The sequence below is a fragment of the Dendropsophus ebraccatus genome, chromosome 4, assembly GCF_027789765.1.
Source record: "Dendropsophus ebraccatus isolate aDenEbr1 chromosome 4, aDenEbr1.pat, whole genome shotgun sequence".
NCBI lineage: Eukaryota > Metazoa > Chordata > Amphibia > Anura > Hylidae > Dendropsophus > Dendropsophus ebraccatus.
Genome location: NC_091457.1, coordinates 94,516,289 through 94,540,507, shown reverse-complemented (window position 1 = coordinate 94,540,507; position 24,219 = coordinate 94,516,289). Strand labels below are relative to the sequence as shown.

At 46.4% G+C, this 24,219-nt stretch overlaps 1 protein-coding gene across 2 annotated transcripts in view; it reads left to right on the top strand.

The window, feature by feature from the left end:
• The first annotated feature begins 16,176 nt into the window (after window positions 1–16,176).
• Window positions 16,177–24,219, top strand: part of BANP (BTG3 associated nuclear protein) — a 388,611-nt gene continuing 380,568 nt past the window's right edge. Inside the window, exon 1 of one of the 2 annotated variants that reach the window (XM_069966292.1) lies at window positions 16,177–16,311. The gene's annotated coding sequence lies outside the window, so the exon portion shown is untranslated. The remainder of the gene's footprint in view (window positions 16,312–24,219) is intronic. The other variant, XM_069966291.1, reaches the window with a different exon arrangement.

The window sequence follows — 24,219 nt, the reverse complement described above, 5'->3', positions numbered from 1 at the left end:
GCAATTGCCACCTGCCTCATAAGGGTTTTTGCCTTCTTCTGGATTAACACGGTAGGGCTTCTGTAGGTTGTACTTGAGGATTTGTCCTTTTTCAACCTTAATAACTATGGTACTTGCCAGCATAGGGATCCTCGTGGTGTGGTCTATTTTTCAAACTGTTGCCCAGTTTCCGTGCTTGGTACTTGGTACATGTGCAACAATGTAAATTTGGAACAAGAAATCTCAGGGTCTTCTTTAGACTTCTGTTGCGGCTGCAGTGCATGTATTGTGTTTGGCAGCTTTTTTTTCCGATTTTGCAAGGTAAAATGTAAAAACTATTAAATTTGACCTTCATCTCAGTGGCAGCCTGTTCATGATATAAAGTGGCTGTTTATCAGTAGTTAACTCTGGATTTGATTTGGAACACATGTAAGATTGCACAATGGGGTATGTAGCAAGAAATGTTTGATGCCAGGACATGAAACAAGGGGTCATCTGGTGCCAGTATGATGCTATGACCTGCAGTGTACATTATTTTTATACATATGATACATAGGAACACATAAGGATGGCCATAGGCATAACAAGAATGATGGCATGTACAAGTTGTGTGCAATCATGGGAATGAGTTAAAAAAAAATAAAGATGTAATATGCCTGCACTTGTAATGGCACTTTGTAATTACACTCACATACTCTTTAGTTAACACATGGTATATCTTTGTCTGTATCTAAACACACCTATTACAATTAGTTCTGCATCATATGCATTTTGCATTTTAAAAGGTTTGGCTGTTTAGAGTACTTGGATGAAAAGTAGGGTACCTCCTTCTATGACCAATTTCATAAGGCAGTTCATATAACTGTATAACGGCACGTGGCCATGTCCGTTACCCAATACCTCCTCAGGGTCGTACTGCACTGTGATAATCTCCCTTTCTCTCCCCCTGCTTGTTCTCTGGCAGTTTCTTTTGCTCTGAGCTAGCCTCCTGGAGGATTGGGGTCGCTCTAGTGGCAGACATGTACCTGCCCACCTGCATATATAGCTCAGCAGCTGCTGCCCTAGGCACTAAACCTGAAGACGCCCCATCTTGGGGAGCGTGGGGAGAGTGGTTTCGGCCATATGCATTTTTCTACATGTAGAAACATTGTCTGAATCGCGTTTTTCATGGTTTTAAGGGTACAAACACACACACCGTATACGCAGCTTATTTACTGCTGCGATACGCAGCATATACACAGCAGATTAGATCTAAATAACTGAACACAGCATCAAATCTGAACCACCAAGCGGGGTCCGTACAAACCCGAACCCCCCGCAATCATTACCGCTGTCTGCCCGCTCCGTGCAGCGGGCGGATCCAGTGGAAGGAACGCCTGGAAAACTGGGATACAGCCATAGCCATAGGCACGGAGCGGGCATACAGCGGGAATCCGATGCCGAGCGTTCGGGTTCAGCCGAGCCCGAACCTCTGCGGGTTTGGACCATCCCTAGTTTGTACCCTTAAACAAATTTCCACATTGAATAAATAATTAGAGCAGTCTGCATATTGTTTGAAGGAATTCTCACTACAGGATTGGTAGATTGGTAGGTAATAGCTCCAGACGTTACAGTTAACTACGCCACACCAGACCTGACCAATACCGCCATACTGTGACTGGATAACACCGCCATACCAGACCTGACTAATAATTGTCAGCATCATGCTGGCAATCAACACAAACATTCCTATGAATGTACATAGCAGGCCTTGGGGCCTTCAGAAGGCCCCTGGTTGCCATGGGTATCTATCGATAGCCAGAGATCTTGATGCTGGACTGATGATAGGTAAGTAGTAGAGATGAGGGAATCTCGAGCATGCTCAAATCCATCCGAACCCGATCATTCGGCATTTGATTAGCGGTGGCTGCTGAAGTTGGATAAAGCCCCAAGGCTATGTGGAAAACATGGATTGTCAGGACTGGCGGTCAGAGCGTCCGTGCCATCGGTCCTGTCTCTGACACTGCAAGTGATGTGGGTGCTCGCTCCCGTTCTCAATCATTAGCTGCACGCCGGAGAACGTGAGCATTTATTCATTGCCATGTTGTTCTGCCCTGGTCACACCAGGGTTAATTGTTTCTACAGTTCTCCTGCTCTCACCTGTGGGGGTGGGGATTCCAGCCTGCATTTAAGCTCTGCAAACTGGCTGCTGGCTGCCAGTGTTTGTTATCCCTGCACTAGTTAGTTTGGTGATTTGATTTCTACAGTTCTCACCTTGCTCTGTGTTCTGACCATCTCTTTGCCTGACCCCTTTGTACCTTGCTACCGGTTGGTTTTGACTTCCGCTTGTTTTTGACCTTTCTTAGCTTTCTGATTTTGTCCTGACGCTCTTTCCTGGTTTTTGACTCGGCCTGATTGACAATTCTTCTGTGTTTGTCTGTCTGTCTCTTGTCTCCCATCCCCTGCACCCTAGTCAGTGTATACGCAGTCTTCGTGGTTGTCGCCCCACGGTCTAGCGTGGGTGGGGCAATAGGCAGGGACAGAGGTTGGGGTAAGAGCAGGGCTCACGTTGCTCTGTTGTCTGTTTATCCCAGCCCTGACATGGGTTATAGTCATTGGCTGTATCCATGTTTTTCAGACAACCTTAGAGCTTTATCCAACTTCAGCAGCCCCCGCTAATCAAATGCTGAACGATCGGGTTCGGATGGACTCCAGCATGCTCGAGGTTCGCTCATCTCTAGATGTCAGCTGTTTGTTTACATGACACTGTTATGATTTGACTGTGGCGTGTAAAATGTTCAACTACCTGTAGCGGGAGAAACTCTGGGTAGTTACGGCGGGAGCCCAGCTGACATCAACTGACAGCTGATCTCCAGTGATGCTGGCACAAGAGCGCAGCATTAACTTATTCCGATCCTGATGTAAAAAATAGGGATGACTGAATTTAAAGTAGTAGTGAAGCCATGATTTATACAAAACATACGCTGTATCGGAATGAATGGAATCCCAGCCGGACGAATGAAAAACTGACATGTCAGTTTTCTGCGGGCGCTATTCATTGAATAGCGTCCGCACAGAACTTGTCAGTTCACACATTGAAGAGTGCGGCTCCAACTACACACTCCATTGTGTGCAGTGGTGAATTAGGATGCGGGCGCACACGGGTGTGCCTACATCTGGATTCACCAGAAGTGAAGATCATCCGGCCGGTACTGCAGTACTGGCCAGGATGATCATCAGTAACACCGGCCGTTCTGTGACCCAACCAGGTCACGGAATGGCTGTTGTTAGACGAAGTGTGAACCCGATCTAAGGCTACATTCCCACGTTCTGTATATAAGGTCTGTGCAAGGACTCTGTGCTATGGACCGAGCTATCAGAACTCTGAAACAGTTAAAACTCTCTGCTGTACTGAAATTTTGGCTTAGGGTCCTAGCCTGTAAGAAGAGATTTAATTAAAGGGTATTTTCACCTAAAATATCCCTTCTTTATAAGCTGTATATACCTGTTACTATTTTATCCATAGCTGTATATTATAAGTAGATAATGTTTGAAAAGAATTAATATGTTCCCACTGCACACAGCTGATACAGGGGTGGTTGGTTAATCTTTATCTAGTATATCTCTTCTGGCCTTGTGATTCATGGAGAGAATGGAGTGTGATGTACAGCAGCAAACAAATGACTGCGCTGTACAATAGGTGTCCAGGTGGCATTCAACCAAGAAAAATAAGCTGGTACACAGCAAGGACACTGCTAGCCCCAAAAACAACAAGATATCAGAACTGATGACCTGAAAGCATAATCATCAAAAAGTGATTTGGTTTCATTGACCAATCTGCAACAGATCTCTCTGTTGGTGCATACAGGGTCTTGAAAAAGTATTCAAACCCCTTAGACTTTTCCCCGTTTTTCATGTTACACTCACAGGCTATGTTCACACATAGTATTTCTGTCAGTCTTTTTTTCCAGCAAAACTAGTGGAACTGACAGGGCAAAATTATAATGGATAGATTTGCCCAGTTTCTATGTTTTCAGCCCAAACACTGACCAAAAGACTGATGGGAAAACTGTGTGTGAATGTACCATCTTTCCTTAAAAATAAGACAATGGGGGAGATTTATCAAACATGGTGTAAAGTGAAACTGGCTCAGTTGCCCCTAGCAACCAATCAGATTTCACCTTTGATTTTTCTAAAGAGTCTGTGAGGAATGAAGGTGGAATCTGGTTGCTAGGGGCAACTGAGCCCGTTTCACTTTACACCATGTTTGATAAATCTCCCCCAATGTCTTCTATTAATTTTCGCTCAAAAGATACGCTAGGTCTTATTTTCAGGGGATGTCTTATTTTTCCATGAAGAATTGACATGTCACATACACAGCAGAGACAGAGCGTACGGTATGGTGGATTCTGGCCACCAAGGGGAGCTCGCAACAGCACACTCATACAGCTTCGCAAGGACAGTGTACAGTATGGCGGCAGGTGACTGGATAATGGCAGACTGTGTGCAGCTCTACATCTGTGTAACGCCTGGAGTAGTGGATCCACTGGACCGTCACTAGCGATGGCACTAACCTCACCAGGGAGCGGAGTCTAAGGGGCCGCTGGTTTTCACCAGAGCCCGCCGCAAGGCGGGATGGACTTGCTGCGGCAGGCGACCCCCAGGTCGCTACCCCAGGCTTGGTTGCTAGTGACGGCAGGCGAGGCGTGGCAGGAGCAGTAGGCAGGAGATGGTACTGGCAATGGTCTGTAGGTGAGACCGCACGTGACAGGCTGAACACAGGAACCAAAGTGTAACGGGGAAGCAGGAACCAGGAACAAGGAGTGGGGACCAGGTAGCGGACAGGAATCAGGAACAAGGACTAGGGACCAGGTAGCAGACAGGAATCAGGAACAAGGACTAGGGACCAGATAGCGGACAGGAATCAGGAACAACAGGGAGCTGGGCCAAACGCTATGGGAAGCATGTAGAGGCTCCAACACAAGGGACAGGGCATGCTGGGATTTATAGGGGAGTGATTGGTGCAACTAACCAATTAAGGGCGGACTGGCCCTTTAAATCTGAGACAGCCGGCGCTCTCAGATTTAAAGGGCCCTAGGAGGCGGGGACGCGCGCGCCGGCCGGCACAGACCGAGACAGGAACGGAGGAGAGGTGAGGCGCCCCAGGGGCCGAACTAGCAGCAGCGCCGGGTCTCTACACATGGACCCCGGCGGCTGCATGGGACAGGAGGCGGTCGCGGCGGCGACCCGGAACGCGGGAAGCCGCCGCGGCCGTGACAGTACCCCCCCCTTTGGCCTCCCCCTCTTTCTTGCCTGCAAATGGCACAGGAAGCCACAAAGTCTTTGACATCTTGGAACAAACTGGGCCACCAGTAGTGGCGGGAGATCCGTTGCCCGGTCTTTCGGACTCCAGGGTGCCCGGCCTCCAATGAGGAATGTCCCCACTTCAAAATCCCTCTTCGAAGCGCAGGGTGAACATGGGTCTTTCCGGGGGGTATTCTCTGAAGAGTAGAGGTGACGACTGGTACTAGGCGATCAGGAGGTATACTGTGGCGAGGGGATGTGGGTTTGTGGATGAGATCCTTCTCGGCAGAGAAGGCATCCGCCAAGTCTTGGTCTTCTGCCGGTAGGCCGGATAGAGGCTTGGCGGGGTCAGGTGACGACACCGAGTACTTGGTCTGAGGTGACTTGAGACACTGGTTGGAACAGTCCTGACCCCAACTGATAATCTCCCCGGTTCTCCAGTCCAGCTTAGGAGCATGTAATTGCAGCCAAGGGAGTCCCAGGAGGATGGCGGGGGATGAACGGGGCAGGACGTAGAAGGATATCTTTTCCTGATGTAAAGGACCCACCTGGAGGACTAGAGATGCGGTCTGGAAATATATCTGGTCGGTAAGAATCTCGCCCGTGACCGAGGAGATAGTCAACGGCCTGGCTAGTTGGATCACGGGTAGCCGCCATCTTTGGACCAATGTTGCCGCAATAAAACTGCCTGCTGACCCAGAATCGAGAAAGGCAGTAGTCTGGTGATTTTGTCCTGAGGATGTCTGGATGGAAACCGGCATAGACAAATTTGGAAAGGTAGCGTTCACGCCTAGGGACACCTGTCCCACCGGACCTAGGTGCGAGCATTTCCCGGACGTTTGGGGACGTAGGGGACATCTCAGCCGAAAGTGATCCGAACCACCGCAGTAGAGGCAGAGATTCAGCTCCAGACGACGAATTCTTTCATCAGGCATCAGGTGAGCCCGTTCCACCTGCATGGGAATCTCAGGAGAGGGCTGGGGCACCGGAAAGTCAGGATTCTGGAAAACCGGCGCCAGCTGGTGATGGCGACGGGGCAAGCCTAGTAGATGTTCATGCCGAACCTCCTCCTCCCTCTCCGAAAAACGAGTATCAACTCTGGTGGCCAGTAGGATGAGTTCGTTCAGGGAGGTGGGTAGGTCTCGGGCGGAAAGCACGTCTCTCACCCGACTAGACAGGCCCTTCTTGAAGGTGGCTATTAGAGCGGCTTCATTCCAGTCCAATTCAGCCGCCAGGGTACGGAACTGGATGGCGTAATCGCCAACAGAGGAGCTCCCTTGAGAGAGGTTGAGGAGAGCAGTTTCAGCTGAAGAAGCACGGGCAGGTTCCTCAAAGACGGAGCGAAACTCGAATAAGAAGGTTCGGAGATTGGCAGCAGCAGGGTCATCTCGGTCCCACAGCGGCGTGGCCCAGGCCAGAGCTCTACCCTCTAATAGGCTGATGATGAAAGCCACTTTAGAGCGCTCAGTGGGAAACTGATTGCTTAGAAGTTCGATATACATAGTGCATTGAGTCAGGAATCCTCTGCACAACTTGGAGTCACCAGAGTATTTGCTTGGGAGAGCCAGTAGAAGTCTCGAGGTAGCTGCAGGTGGTGATAGGCGCTGGGCTGTAGTATGCTGCTGTAGGGCGGCAGTCAATTGCTGGATTTGCTGAGCCTGTTGAGCGACCACTCTGGCGACGTCACGGAGATCAGGCACCTCGCCGGGATCCATGGTTGGAGCCTACTGTAACGCCTTGAGTAGTGGATCCACTGGACCGTCACTAGCGATGGCACTAACCTCACCAGGGAGCGGAGTCTAAGGGGCCGCTGGTTTTCACCAGAGCCCGCCGCAAGGCGGGATGGACTTGCTGCGGCAGGCGACCCCCAGGTCGCTACCCCAGGCTTGGTTGCTAGTGACGGCAGGCGAGGCGTGGCAGGAGCAGTAGGCAGGAGATGGTACTGGCAATGGTCTGTAGGTGAGACCGCACGTGACAGGCTGAACACAGGAACCAAAGTGTAACGGGGAAGCAGGAACCAGGAACAAGGAGTGGGGACCAGGTAGCGGACAGGAATCAGGAACAAGGACTAGGGACCAGGTAGCGGACAGGAATCAGGAACAAGGACTAGGGACCAGGTAGCGGACAGGAATCAGGAACAACAGGGAGCTGGGCCAAACGCTATGGGAAGCATGTAGAGGCTCCAACACAAGGGACAGGGCATGCTGGGATTTATAGGGGAGTGATTGGTGCAACTAACCAATTAAGGGCGGACTGGCCCTTTAAATCTGAGACAGCCGGCGCTCGCGCGCCCTAGGAGGCGGGGACGCGTGCGCCGGCCGGCACAGACCGAGACAGGAACGGAGGAGAGGTGAGGCGCCCCAGGGGCCGAACTAGCAGCAGCGCCGGGTCCCTACACAAGGACCCCGGCGGTTGCATGGGACAGGAGGCGGTTGCGGCGGCGACCCGGAACGCGGGAAGCCGCCGCGGCCGTGACAATCTGGCAGTAGGGAACAACGGGGATGGCGGTAGGCAAGAGGCCAATTGATGCCTTGCCTGCACATTTGTGGGGAAGATCAGGGGTTGCCGTCATGTCCTGCATGCAGCTGCTCTGCAACAAACAGTGAAGGAAGGGGACAACAGCGGCAGGCTAAAAAGATTCACAGCTGCGTGCCCTGGTGTTCTGTTCATCCGGCATGATTCCAAACAGAAACTTTGCTAGGTCTTACTGTCAGGGGAGACCTTATATTGAGCAATTCTCCAAAACCTCTACTAGGTCCTATTTTCACGGGATGTCTTATTTTTGGGAAAACAGGGTAGTCACAACTTTAAACCCATTTTAGTTGGATTTTACGTGAGCCAAATAAAAAATAAAAAGAAAAACATGGTTTATTAAAGGGGTTGCCCAGGAAATTAAATACTTAACCAGGCTACCAGGGCTGTGGGGTATGTGTCCGTGATATATACTTACCTGTCCCGTTCCCCGCCGCTACTGGATACCGGGCCACCCAACTCTGCATTGCTGCCTGTGTTTTCAGAACATCCGATGACGTCCTGCTCCCATAGGAAATGACCACTCAGTATAGAGTCTATGCTGACAAGCCATTTGCAGTAGGAGCGGGACATCATTGTATGTTATAAAAACACAGGCAGCGGTGCATAGCGACAGGCCTGGGATCTGGTAGCGGTGGAGAACAGGACAGGTAAGTATATATCACAAACACGCCCCCCCCCCCCAGTCCACAGTAATTTTTCTTGGACAACATCTTTAACCCCTTAGCGTCCCATGACGTACCTGGTACGTCATGGTGCTACGGGGGGTGCTCAGAGCGGGGTCCTGGCGGGACCCCGCTCCGAACGGCACCGCTTCCGGCTGTGATCTGCAGCCGGGCAGTGCCTCTATTAGCCAGCGCGGGTCCCGTTGTCGCGCCGGCTAATTAAGCACTTCAATGCAGCTGTTAAACCTGACAGCTGCATTGAAGTGCTTTGTACACAGCATCCCTGGTGTCTAGTGGGACGGATCCCCCCCCCCCCCCCCCCGCGATGCAATCAGGGGGGCGAGATCCATTTCCTGGCCGGCTCGGGCCTCAGCGTCGCAATGACGCTGATCCCGGCTCGGCAATAGATTGCTGTGGCCTGCAGCAGGCCACAGCAATCTATCACTGATTACAATTATCTTTGCTGTGTATATACACAGCATTGATCTCTATGAGAGATCAGTGCTGTCTATATAGAAGTCCCCCAGGGGGGCTTCTAGTTTATGTAAAAGAAAAAGTAAAAATGTGTTTTTATTAATAAAAAATCCCCTCCCCTAATAAAAGTCCAAATCACCCCCCTTTTCCCATTTTATAAATCTAAATTAATAAATAAACAAATAAATAAACATATTTGGTATCGCCGCGCACGTAATTGCCCGAACTATTAATTAATCACATTACTGATCTCACACGGTAAACGGCGTCAGCGCAATAAAATTCCAAAGTGCAAAATTGTGCATTTTTGGTCGCATGAAATCCAGAAAAAATGTAATAAAAAGTAATCAAAAAGTTGTATTTGCGCAATCAAGGTACCGATAGAAAGTAAACATCATGGCGCAAAAAATGACATCTGACACAGCCCCATAGACCCAAGGATAAAAGCGCTATAAGCCTGGGAATGGAGCGATTTTATGGAACATATATTTGTTAATAATGGTTTGAATTTTTTAAAAGCCATCAGATAATATAAAAGTTATACATGTTACATATCGTTGTAATCGTAACAACTTGAGGAACATGCATAACAATCAGTTTTACCATAGGGCGAACAGCCTAAATGCAAAACTCCCCGAAATCAAAACAAATTCGTTTTTTTTTTTTTTCAATTTGACAGCGCAAATGATTTTTTTCCGGTTTCGCAGCATATTTTATGGAAAAATGCCTGTCATTGCAAAGCACAATTGGTTTTGCAAAAAATAAGCGCTCATATAACTCTCTAGGTGAGAAAATGCAAGCGCTATGGACTTTTAAACATAAAATGGAAAAATTGGCTTTGACCTTAAGGGGTTAATAAATTAGGGGGTGCTGCCCAGTGTCCTTACCTAAACCAATAACACAGAAGGATGCTGTAAATTTTTGAACAGAGAAAAGACCAAATATCGGTATGGAAGAAGCATGGACCACAGTTTGGCCGTATGTAAAATGCTGATAAAAACAGTATAATGAATATAATGAAAACTACAGTGTAAAGTGCGAGGGGACTGATGGAGTCACCGTAGAGTGATGACACAAGTAGTCCTAGTGTAATATTTATTCCCGTTTAAATTGTTTTCTGTCTTAGATTTTCAAACTGATGTTTAAACTTGTGTAGGGTATCTTTGTGGCATGTTTATATGGCACTGGTTGTGTTTTGATATTTACATGGATCAGGTTATTTTTATATATATATATATATATATATATATATATAAATGTATACACTCACCGGCCACTTTATTAGGTACACATGTCCAACTGCACGTTACCACTTAATTTCTAATCAGCCAATCACATGGCGGCAACTCAGTGCATTTAGGCATGTAGACATGGTCAAGACAATCTCCTGCAGTTCAAACCGAGCATCAGTACGGGGAAGAAAGGTGATTTGAGTGCCTTTGAATGTGGCATGGTTGTTGGTGCCAGAAGGGCTGGTCTGAGTATTTCAGAAACTGCTGATCTACTGGGATTTTCACGCACAACCATCTCTAGGGTTTACACAGAATGGTCTGAAAAAGAAAAAACCTCCAGTGAGCGGCAGTTCTGTGGGCGGAAATGCCATGTTGATGCCAGAGGTCAGAGGAGAATGGGCAGACTGGTTCAAGCTGATAGAAAGGCAACAGTGACTCAAATAGCCAACCGTTACAACCAAGGTAGGCAGAAGAGCATCTCTGAACGCACAGTACGTCGAACTTTGAGGCAGATGGGCTACAGCAGCAGAAGACCACCCGTTACTAGCATGGTGTACCTAATAAAGTGGCCGGTGAGTGTATATTAGAATTTCCTGGAGGAAGGATAGTTTATTTTTGTTTCCTCCCCCTTTGTCATTAAAGGGGAACTCCAGGTAGAGGTTTGCTCTGTTTTGTGTTTCTGTTCTTCCAGGTTTGGCATTTCCCAGAATGCAATGCTTTCCCTCATGTGATCATCACAGCTCCCACCCATTACAATCAGTAAAATTAGTGCAGCAGCTGCTTCTGTTCGGTCAGAGATGGTGAATCAGTCAGGGGATTGGGTTATCCAGCCAAGCCTCCTATGAGATCACGCCCTGCCTGTCTGCATCATCAGCAAACACACACAATGTGAGACAGAGGCATGGAAGATTTGTCTCTTAGGGGGGGATAGCAGCAGGAGCAGGAGACAATGTGGATTGGCACTGGGGCCATTTTTTTCACTTCCTGGATTTCTATCAGCTGCCAGTGTGGCAGAACTGTATAGATACAGTATTAGGCTGGGTTCACACACAGTATATTTCAGGCTGTATTTGGTCCTCAAGTCAGGTCCTCATAGCAACCAAAACCAGGAGTGGATTGAAAACACAGAAAGGATCTGTTCACACAATGTTGAAATTGAGTGGATGGCCGCCATTTAACGGTAAATAACTGCCATTATTTCAATATAACAGCCGTTATTTTAAAATAACAGCAAATATTTGCCATTAAATGACGGCCATCCACTCAATTACAACATTATGTGAACATAGCCTTTCTGTGTTTTCAATCCACTCCTTGTTTTGGTTGCTATACAGCCTCACAAATACAGCCTCAAATATACATAGTGTGAACCCAGCCATACATTGTATAGACACATCTATATAACTTTTAATGTACTTTGAATAGAAAACAAGTTTTTCTTATCCAGAGTTCCCCTTTAACCAGTATGTTATTAAGTGTTTTAAACATTTTTTGGTGCTTTTCATCTGACATGTTTAATAAAGGCTATTTCTAATCTTGATTTGGTGGTGAGTGTACCAATCATTATAGTATCCCTCTGTTTTACTTCTTTGATCATTATTAGCCAAATACAATGTAGCAGTAATTGAAGTATGAATAGTTACATGGGGGGAGATTTATCAAACATGGTGTAAAGTGAAACTGTCTCAGATTCCACCTTTCATTTTCCATGTGGTTGGTTGGTTCATTTACCATGTGAATCTGATTGGTTGCTAGGGGCAACTGAGCCAGTTTCACTTTACACTATGTTTGAAAAATGTCCCCCATGGTTTTTAATCATTTTTAAAAATAAAAATCTGGAAGTGTGTGGCGTGCATTTGTTTTCAGCCCCCATAAGTCACTGCTTTGTAGGACCTCCTTCCTCTGAGATTACAGCTGCAAGTCTTTTTGTGATATGACTCCACCAGCTTTGCACATCTAAAGGCTAAAATTTTGTCTATTCTTCTTCGCAAAATAGTTCAAACTCAGTCAGATTGAATTGAGATATCTGTGAACGGCACTTTTCGAGTCTTGCCACAGATTCTCAGTTTATTTTCTTTAAAGTTTTCTATGTTTAAATACACATTACACCCCCCCTTGACGGCCCCGCCTACATCCTCTATTCCTACTTTACAATAAGGAGATATGATTCTGGTATTCTTGCTTGCACTATCTATATTCTTATGTATAAAGAGATATGTGATATGTGATGTTATGGAGCACTATAACACTGTTTGAGATGCATTGTTTACTCGCTATGTCTAAGCAATACTTTGTTAAGCACTATGCCATGTTGGCATCTATTTGCATTTATGTGTATATGTTATGTCATGATTCTCTAATTTTATGAGTCAATAAAACAAGTTAAAAAAAAAATACACATTACACATACGTCCAAACTGTGGTCCGAGCTTCCTCCGTGCTGATATTTGGACCAAACACAAGGAAACTCACTTGTTCATCATGCTTTATTGTATATCAGTTGAGTTTAAGGCAATTAACTAAAGCTAATTATATTATTATTTTTTTGTTAATTGTATTATCAACTCTGCATGCTTCCAAAGAGACAATGCTCTCCGTTATGCATCACTTCAGTCAGCATAATGTGTGGTTACTGAGGTGTGACAGGAAAGCTGACCATTTAATGTGAGCACCCCCAGGATTCTCTGCTACTGAATGTGGATGTGCAGCGGCTGTATACATGTGAAGTGAAGGGAGACACCTAGTGGCCATATGTATAATGTTGACTTAAACAGAAATCTTGAAAAAAAATAAATAAATAAAAATAGAGAGGATAATGCAAACTGCTTACGACCCATGTTGATTCCCTAGACAAAATTTTTTAAGCCTTTAAGTCTGGGCTTTAGGCTATATGTTATGACGTAAACTGTGCCAATTATATATCTGGCTTTATGTTTAGGATTGTTGTTCCGCCGCAAGGTGTACCACAACAACAGTCTTTTGCAGCTTCTAACAGGTTTTCCTCCAGGATTGCCTTCTATTTAGCTTCATCCATCTTCTTATAAACTCTGACCAGCTTTCCTGCCCCTGCTGAAGAAAAGCATGCCCGCACCATTATGCTGCCAATGCCATGTTTCCTGGTGGGGATGGCGTGTTTAGGGTGATGTGCAGTGATCAACACATAGGCCCAGATTTATCAACCTATGTAAAACAGAAACTGCTGTAAACTCCCCACAGAAATAAAACACAACTCAGCTTTCTGTTCTGGTAAAATGAAAGCTGATGGTTGCTGTGCTGGTAGTTTATGCCAGTTTCTGTTCTACTCAGTTTGATAAGACTGGGTCTATGTGTTTTGCATTCAGGCCAAAATGTTCAACTTTCGTCTCATCTGACCAGAGAACCATTTTTAAAACATTTGCTGTGTCCTATACATGTCTTGTGGCAAACTGAAATTTGGTCTTCTTACTTTCAAAAATAGTCTTCTTGCCACTCTTCCATAAAGGCCAGATTTGTGGTGTACACATCTAATAGTTGTGCTGGGGAAAGATTCATTCTGAGCTGCGGATCTTTGCAGCTCCTTCAGTGTGACTATGAGCCTCTTGGCCGCTTCTCTAGTTAGTGCTCTTTTTGCCTGGGCTGTGAGTTTACACTTGTCCACAACTTTATCCCTGATCTGCCTGGTAAGTTCCTTGGTTTCCATGATGCAACGTCTTTCCAGCCATTAGGCTGCCCATACACATTTTATAGCGGTCAGGCAAATGCGTACTTGCATAACAGCTGTTTCCGCCCCTGTATTTAGTATAAAGGGAATCCCTAAGAAAAGGTTTATCTCTTGCAGGAACAAAGGTCAGTTATGTTAAATTCCAACATGCCTGATCTTTCTTGTTGCATTTTCTGACAGCAAAAGTTGGGACACTGTCATACATGTAAGTCAACCAGTCCTTACAAATTCAGCAGGTGCAGCCAACATTTATATACTGTGCAAGGGCACCTTGGATTGAGACATACTGTATGCAAAAAAAGATGTAAAGAAGTTTAGGGTAGGCTGTACACTTGCAGAAGTTTGAACTGTCTAGCGTTACTAGTTTTGTTTTTATTACAATCCTGCCACCTAGTGGTCACCAGTCATAAAATCAGCCTGGAATCTTTTGTTTTACCATCATCCTGTCTATCACATATACAGCCCATATCTACCCATGTAAAGTTTGCCATTTTTGAAAAAGCTGTGCAGACTGGTGAAACATGCTAGGGGCGGTATGGTATTAAACAGTTTAACATCTCACTGTTAGTAGTATTAAGGGGTATAATGCAGCTGCTCTGAGCATTCTGGGAGTTACTTAGATATTGAAACTGGTCTGATATAAATAATTCGAGGAATAAAGGGGTTATCCAGTGAAAATCTTTTTCTTTTAAAACAACAGGTGTCAGAAAGTTATATAGATTTGTAATTTACTTCTGTTTAAAAATCTCTAGTCTGCTCATACTTATCAGCTACTGTACGTCCTGCAGGGATTGATGTTTTCTTTCCAGTCTGACACAGTGCTGACATATCTGGCCAAGAATTGCTGCTGCTCTGGACAGTTCCTGTCTCGGATAGAGATGTCAGTAGAGAGCACGGTGTCAGACTGGAAATAATACACCACTTCCTGCAGGGCATACAGCAGCTGATAAGTACTGGAAGACTGGAGTTCTTAAAGTAAATTACAAATCTATATAACTTTCTAAAACCAGTTGATTAGAAAGAAAAATAAAGTAAAACTGGTGAAATTCTCTGCCGCGGAATCCCGTCAGCCTCTGTGTCATACAGGCAGTCTATGGGAGGCTCGTGCACCTCATCTCTCCGTGCGGAAAAATGGACATGTCAATTCTTCCGTGCGGAGAGAGGAGGCGCACGAGCCTCCCATAGACTGTATGACACCGAGGCTAAATGGAGCCATTATTTTTTCCTGCATGCAATGACAGGAGGGGGGCAGCAAATAGTAATCTGGGCAGATAGCTGCCCATGACTAGTTACAGCTCTCTAGGAGCAATCGTAGGAGACAGCACCTTTTGGTGAAAAACATGTTTTTTTTATTAACATCAAACGCGACGTTTCGGCTGGTACTTTAGCCGAAATGTCGCGCTTGATGTTAATAAAAAAAACACATTTTTCATTTGAGCCGAACAGAAGGGTCCTGTGCGGTGAGACGTGCACTGTATTCTACTACCTCTGCTATTTTCTTCTTCTACCAGTGCTGCTCCATTCTGATTTTTTCATAATTACGGCTCTCTGCCTGTCAGTGTGCCCTGCTGGGATGATTGACATGCAGAGAGCTGCACAGCAGAGACATGGGGAGCTGCACAGCAGCTATTCTGTGCAGTAGGGCACCATATTGTGCAGATTGATTCCCTTTAAGAGTACCTCTAAATAACTTTTGTTATGTCATCACTTGCTTGTTCCGACACTTTAGCCTCATGGCGTATACTGAAGCAAAAGTGACAGAATTAGCTGGCAGCCGGGGAGTTGAGGGCACTGCCACCGCACTTTCTCCCCGGGTGTATCTTTATATTGCAGGGACTCTCAGGAGTAAGACCCACTGCAATCAATCACTTATGACATGCCGGATGACATATCAAATGTTACTAATAATACAATGACAGTGAGTGCTGGGCACTGATCAGAAGCCCCATAGAGAATGAAAAGACTGATGCATTTCATTTGTTTCAGGTTACAATTTCCCCCATGGGAAGGGGGGTCCCCAGCAGGTGGACTGTCACCAGCTTGTTATGCCCTATCCTTGAATAGAGGATAATTTTTTGAGATGGAATACCCCTTTTTAGCATAAATAAGACCGAGGATCTCCAAAAGTCTTTGTAGGTGCATCATGCACAGTCTGTCCTATCACTGCTTCTATTGTGGCGGTGACTCTTACTATTGTGATGATGATTGTCAGAACACACGTGATTCATCGCCTCGCACACAGACCGCTGGAGTCGCAGTTCCACGTTGTGACCAGTAGGGGGACACGAGTCACACAGTGTCGAATCACGCTTGCGTTCCTCATCGCGGCCCGCGCAGCCGCAGTCTGGTAGCCGCGGCAGCGAGGAGGAGAGGAGGTGCTGGATTCTCTCGCGAGGAAGGACGCCATTATCGCCCACAAAACACCACGAGAACTCGCCCCCAAACGGTAACTGGCGACCAGCGGCGGAACTCCGTGCTCTTAGGGCTCTCGGAGCCTTCCCGCCACCCTCCCCGGCTCCCCAGAGATCGGCCGCTTTTCATGAACACCCGGAGAGAGCGAGGAGGAGGGCGGGAAGGGAGGCCTGAGGCGGGAGGTGCGGGCTGTGAGGGCAGTGGTGGCTGAGGCCTGGTCCACACCCGGCACTGCTTCCTCCCAGGCCCGAATATCGAGTCATTATAGCTGCCCAGCCGCAGCGGCCTGGTGAACCTACCGTGTGAATAGGGATGTGCGGGGTAATAAACACCGGGGTGTCTTATACATTAGTATCGGTTGCGGGGGATCTTGTGGTGACGTGCTGCTGTACGTGCAACTATCGGTGAGCTGTGTCCGTGTGGTGGGGCGCTCAGAGGCGGGCTGCTGGCTGCGGAGGATCCCGCCATGTTTCCTGGTCCAGGCCGGTCATAGTAGTGTGCAGTGCCGCAGTCTCAGCTGATGAGTGACCTGCAGTGGATGATGGCAGTGTGCCTGGCCGAGCGGCGTTCTGTGCCTGTGTCCTCACACCCAGGGCTGCAGAGCCTGGCCACCCATACTAATGCACAGGCATTAGAGGCCTCCGTCACAGCTTGGTCAGGATTTACATGGAACTGTTTTAGGGTAGCTTCACACGTACCGACTCGAGTCGGCTAGGTCCTGGCAGATCACTTGCACTACATACACACAGCGATCTGAATGACCGCTGCGTGTATGTAATTCTGCCAGCCGCTTAAAGGAGAAGTCCGACGAAAATTTAGTATTGTTTTGCCCCCCAAAAGTTATACAAATCACCAATATACACTTATTATGGGAAATGCTTATAAAAGTGCTTTTTTTTACCTTCACTTACTACTGCAACTAGGCTTCACTTCCTGGATAATATGGTGATGTGACGACCCTAATCCCAGAGCTGTGCGGGCTGTGGCTGCTGGAGAGGATGATGACAGGGGGACACTGAGGGACACAGGGCACTGGAGGGACACTGAGCATCCCCCTGCCATCATTCTCTCCAGCAGCCACAGCCCGCACAGCTCTGGGAGTCGGGTCGTGACATCACCATTTTATCCAGGAAGTGAAGCCTTGATGCAGTAGTAAGTGCAGGGAAAAAAGCACTTTATAAGCATTTCCCGTAATAAGCCTATATTGGTGATTTGTATAACTTTTAGGGGGCAATACAATACTTTAATAAAAAATTTTGCCGGACTTCTCCTTTAACCCCTTCAGCTCCCGCCCGGCTCCCGCTTCCACTCCGCTGTATACATTACCTGTCCTCACGGCACGGCTCCCGGCGTACTGCTCTCCCGCCCGGCCAATCAGTGTGTTGCCCAGCCGCAGCCACTGATTGGCCGGGCGGGAGAACAGTACGCCGGGACCCCATGCAGCGAGGACATGTAATGTATATAGAGTGGGAGCTGAAGGGGTTAAGCGGCCGGCAGAATTACATACACGCAACGGTTGTTCAGACCGCTGTATGTATGTAGTGAAAGTGATCTGCCAGGACCTAGCCGACTCGCAGCGTAAATCGCGCTGCAAGTCTGTCAGGTCCTGGCAGATCCCTTTCACTACATACATGCAGCAGTCTGAACGACCGCTGCGTTTATGTAATCCTGCTGGCCCCTTAACCCCTTCGGCTCCCGCTCCGTATACATTACCTCTCTTCGCTGCACGGGGTCCCGGCGTACTGCTCTCCCGCCCGACCAATCAGTGTGTTGCCCAGCCGCAGCCACTGATTGGCTGGGCGGGAGAGCAGGACGACATTTACACTGCGAGTCTGTACGTGTGGACAGACCCTTAAGGACACTATAGATTTTGGCCTTAAGGGTGCCTTCACACGTACCGTATCGCTGCTTATTTCTCACACAAAACTCACATGAAAGTAGCTGCGTTTTTTGTGGTGTTGAACTCGTCTGTGAAAATCATATGAAAATTAAAACTCGCATGTAAAAATCGCACCAAACACGCAGTGAAAATACACATACATTGACTTGATAGCAATCAGTATCACTGTGGATTTATGTGCGAGAAACTCGCAGCGATAAATACACAGCGGTACGTGTGAAGGCACCCTAAAGGGGAACTATTGTCACTATCGTGCAAATAAACCTGCTGATACCCCCTGCGTCTGTGTCCCTCATGTTAGCAGCGCTGGTCTTTTTTCCGTCAGTCCTGCCGTTTTGGATTAGTTTGACAACAGCAAATATGCAAATGAGGTCCTTAGGAATATTGGGGGCATTGCTCAGCGGCACATAGCACCCACCTTAGCTGGCTCACCCACCGCCTCTTGTGTTGCTGCCTACTATGCATATTCGTATAGGTAGAATTATGCCGCCTGTTGATTAGAGATGATCAAACAGCGGGAATTTTCAGGTACGTTTGAACTCGAACTATTGATATTTGACTCACGCTGCCTTTCCGTTCTGTGGGGGAGGTGGAGGCAGCCCGAGTACCGCCTGGAAAATGGGGATACAGCCTATTAACTAGGCTGTATCCCTTGCTGCTGCAAGATGGCGGGACTGGCAGAAAAAAGACCAGCGCTGCTAACATCAGGTACACAGCTGTAGGGGGATAGCTACAGGTTCACTTGCACAAGCCCTTTTAAGGACTAGGCCAATTTTAATTTCTGCTTTTTTGTTTTTTTCCTCCATACCTTCTAAAAGCAATAGCGCTTTTATTTTTATGTTTTGTTTTGTGCATCAATCTGTGGTTTTGACTGGTACCATGTTTGTATAGATGAGACATTCAGCAATCAGCAATCCTGACCTTTTTTGCTTTTTTCGTTTACACTTCCCTGCACAGGAACACTATTATTATACTTTATTAGACCGGACAATTGTATACACTACAATGTATAATATGTTTTTTTGTGTGTGTTTTATATGTAAAAAAGTAAAGGGGGTAATTTAAACTTTTGTTGAGGCATAGCAGCCAGTCCTCACACTCTGTGAAGTGAGTTCAGCTCCTGAACTTGCTTTATAGAACCCCCGGACCCTCTGGCATACTAGTATATCATGGGCCCTTAGATGGAAACCCTGCAGCTGATATCCCCCTGCCTCATCTTTCTGGTGATGGTCTTCTTTCTTTTTTTCTTGGTCCCGCTGTTTTGGAGAAGTTTATTATAAAGTAAATATGCTTAAAACTTCATTAATTTGACTGAAAATTCATGAAGCTTGCAAAACGAATTTCCGTCTGCTTCGCTCATCTCTAGACATGATCAGTAGATTACAAGGACAAAAAACAATCCTGAAAAAAATGGACATCATAGAAATCAATGAGAGCCGATATTTTCTATGGATTGTAACCTTTTGGCTTCTGTATTTCCGTTAAAAAAAAAAAGGATGGGTCATTAGTCACATATTAAAAGGTTATATTTCTAAAAACAGAAACATCTTTACAGAAACACGGACGCACTACAGATGCCCATTCTGTAATTTTTAGTGGATTGTACGGGTGGATAGCAGGAGGAATCTACGGACATGAAAAAACTAGTGAACATGTGCGTAAGGCCCAAGACCAGCTAGGTTTGGGAGAATTTATTTTTTTTAGCTGCAAGGGCACATCAGTGGGTTTATTTGCACGAGCCTGCTGATATTTTCTCTTTAAGAAGTTAAAGCTACATTTTGAGATATCTACACAAAGATGGAAGGTTTATAAGGGTATGTTCACATGTGGCACATTTTTTTGCAGAAGTTTCTGAAAGTAAAAATAATTTCTGTTTATCCGAAGGGGGTTCTGAGGTACATGGTTATTACTGTTAGGCTGCAAATATGGGGCATATACTCCATTAGCTACAAAGGGGAATATGAACCTAAGGGTATGTGCTTATGGGCAAAAACTGTTGCTTTGATGTATGGAGTGCACACATTTTCACACTAATAACTGCACACATTCAGCTAAAACAAAACACAAATTTCCCAGTGGGATACATGGTACCATGCAGAAAAATATGTCGCCATATCCACATGGCCCTGCTTTAAAACATAACTGTTTAAATTTTAGTACAAGGGATATTAAAGGGAACCAATCACACTAAAATTGGCCATAAAGCTAAGGAAACGTGCTGGTACATCAGCCAGCAAGCTTCCTAAACATCCCCCTGTACCCTCTGTCCCATGTACATACAGCCCGCAAAGTTAGTTTAATAGACTCCCGCGCTCTATGTAAATTACCATGCAAGTAGTCACGGTGGGCGGGTGGCTGTTCAAGTAGTCACGGTGGGCGGAGGCTTCTTCAAGTAGTCACTGGGTCTTGGGCCGGGTCCAGTGCTGTAATCACACCCCTCTGGGCGTGTTGGAGAGTGGCGCCTGGTGACGTCACTCGGAGGGGCCGGCATTTCACGTCGGCCAAGCCGACGTCTTTACTATGCTGCGCTTTCGCAGTGCAGCCGGATAAGACGCTGCTGTACTGCGCCTGCGCGGCTTAGTACAGCGGCGGCTTCACCCACATGCGCAGTATAGTAAATACTGCAATGCCGCCCCCCCCCCCCAGTGACGTCACTAGGCGCCGCTTTCCAACACGCCCAGAGGGGCGTGATTACAGCACCGAAGCCAGCCCAGGACCCAGTGACTTGAAGAAGCCCCCACCCACTGTGACTACTTGACCAGCCACCCGCCCACTGTGACTATTTGCATGGTAATTTACATAGAGCGCGGGAGACTATTAAACTAACTTTGCGGGCTGTATGTACATGGGACAGAGGGTACAGGGGGATGTTTAGGAAGTGTGCTGGCTGATGTACCAGCACGTTTCCTTAGCTTTATGGCCAATTTTATTGTGATTGGTTCCCTTTAAGAAACTCTAATAGATTTTATTAAGCAAAAGAGTTTTTCTGTATTCAAAAAGTTGTTTTCCTACCTCCCCCCTCGCTTTAGAAGAAGCAGGATTTCTTAGTCAATTATGCTCTAAGGAAAGGAAGGGGTCGAGGGGGTTGATTGAGCACGGTGGGAGAAAAGGCAGTCCTGCAAAACACTATATCCTGCAATCTTCTCTCACTCAGCTCCCACATAAGCACTGACCTTTCTGACCTCTGAATCCAGCGTTTCATGTGCCCAGTCTTCAAACTGTATAGCTTCTTGTCTCCTCTTCCTGCTCACTCATCCCCCTCGACCGCTCCCCCCCCTATAGGCAGGGCTGTGGAGTCGAAGCCTATTTTGGCTGGAGCACAGATTCCGACTCCAGCTTTAAAAGAAATCTTTAAAAATGTTATAATTGAGTTTTCATATGGATTTTATAAATGTTCCTCATTAATATAGTTTATGTTCTATCAATCTAAGCCCTTTATTTATAACAACCAGAAAAACCCTACCCCCGGTAGGCTTTGTCACGTATACTCCCGGCAGCTGATCATTCCGGTCCCGCGGCGCCGCGTTCACATCCGCCTTTGCAGTGACTACTCTTATCGGTCCTGTGACAATACGCCGGATCTCATGCACTTCCATGCATTCTCTATGGAAGCACTGACTTCAATTACAAGACAGAGAAAATGAGTCACTGCAGAGGCGGATGTGAGCGTGCGCCGGATTTGAACAGCGCCGTGGGACCTTGATCAGCTGCCGTGAGTATATGTGACAGAGCCTACCGGGGCTCTGCTTCTTTAAGTTTCCTCCATATATCAGTAGTCTGGTCTCTATTTGCCAGCTTGTTTTTGAGCTGGAAGAGCCCATTGTGTGGGGGGAGATCTGTGCTGTTCTCTCCCTGGATGCTGGATGATTGTATATGAGCAGCAATGTAATATGAAGATATCCTGTGTAATATGGAGGTGGAGGAGAAGCCATAAGTAGTGTAGCAGTAACCTCTGTCCTCAGTGTGGTGTTATCTCTCTGAGAGAAGATTTTGTGTGTGTGTGTGTGTGTGGGGGGGATATGGCTGCAGCTGGCTGTGTGTGTGTGTGTGCTATGGCTGCAGCAGGCTGTGTGTTTGCGTGTATGTGTGCTATGGCTGCAGCAGGCTGTATGTGTGTGTACGCGCTATAGCTACAGCAGCCTGTGTGTGTGCGCGCTATAGCTGCAGCAGGCTGTGTGTGTGTGTGGGCTATGGCTGCTGCAGGCTGTGTGTGTGTGTATCACTATGGCTGACCCCTCTATATCACAGGGATCTGGCATTATTAGCAGAGTTTCTTTGTGTATGCTGAATATTTAGTTAGAAACATAGAAGATTGTCAGCAGAAAAGATCACCTGCTCCATCTAGTCTAGTTCTGAGTTGTTCAGGATATGGAGGCTGGAGACAGTTACATGTTAAGGCTCCTATTGATATTAGTGGACTTATGACCCATCCTGCTGTCTAAAAAGAATACTCAACTAATAAATCCATGGAATTTTCTATAATTGTGAGACTTGGAGCAATTTATTGGGAAATTAACAGATTTTCCGTAGAAACAGGCACAATAATCTTCATTTGTATTAACAACCTGTAATGAACAGGATATATGTGGAGTTTAAAGTGGCGGAAAATTAATATGGTTCTATTTCTTTGGAATAATGTTCATTCCGCTGTAAACTATACATTTATCATGTTCATTCCTGGTGTATCAATCTCATGGAACATAATATGCATCTTATTCTATGTAATGCATGTTAATTCCACTATAAACAAGGCATGCATCCTGTTTATTCTAGGCTTATCAAGATTAGGAAAATGATTACGTATCTGTTTCTATGGAATATATGTTTATTACCCTATAAAGTACACATATATTATTTGCTATCCAAGTCTATTACTCTTAGGAAAATTATTTTCAATCTTTTTCTATGAACCTGTAGAGAGTGCTGCATACAGAGATTGTGTCAGGCATCCTTCCCCCAGGTACTGTAGATAGAAATATACAGTACACTAGTGGAAATTGGTCCTGCTCTATATAGTGCTGTGTTGCAACGCTTAAGAAAAGAGCCCTGCAGTTCCTGGCACAAACAATGTAGGTAGCAGAGGGGGGTTTATTCCCCATCACTGTTGCCAGTCAGCGGCAAAAAAGGAAATAGCATGCTCTTGACTTCCCCGCTCCAGCGCTGGTGGCCGCATACCACTGCTCTGGTGCCCGGCCACTTCCTGGTCTGAGCGGGGACCCGGGTTGTGATGTGTGAGGTCCACTCAGACTGTCAGCAGCCGAGGTGGGATCCCAATACGGCCGCTGACTGGCTGAACAGACCTCACAACACATCACAACCCGGGTCCCCGCTCAGGAGTTAAGAGCAGGTTATTTATTTTATCCTCCCCAGCACTTGCTAAAAATGGGTCTGTCCGAACTTCTTTAATGCAACGCATTTGCAAAATAAAAAAAGATATATATAATTTTTTTTGTAGTACCTCTCCGTTAGGCCTGGAAGGTACATCCTTGGGACATAAGGCCTTAGATGCTGCACATTTGATATATACCCGTAGAGTAAGGGGTGGGGGGGATGACGGTATCACTTTAAGTTCTAACAGATGTAACACTTTTATTTTTCAATATACAGAGCCATATGATTTGCTTTTTGTTGGATCAATTGTAGTTTGCATTGACATTTTTAATTTTTACCATAAAATGTACAAAAAAGAAAAAAATATATATACTTCATTTTTCGCTTTATAAGATGCTCCTAGGTTTGAGAGGAGAAAATGAGAAGAAAAATATTTAAAGGGAACCTGTCACACAGGACACCGGGGCAGAGAACCCACCCTACCTGTTAATAAAGCTTTGGATACTCCTGGTGACGTGACGGATGCTGTGACGTGACGTGACGGTTGCCAATAAATCCCTGCCGCTCATCTTGTGCTATGGAGCAGAGATGAGTCTGATGTCCATAGGAAATCACTGTGCAGTGGTTCCCGATGGACATCAGACTCATGTCTGCTCACTTCCATCTGTTTCTACTACATGAAGTTAGGCATTCTTCCTGATGGTCATGGAA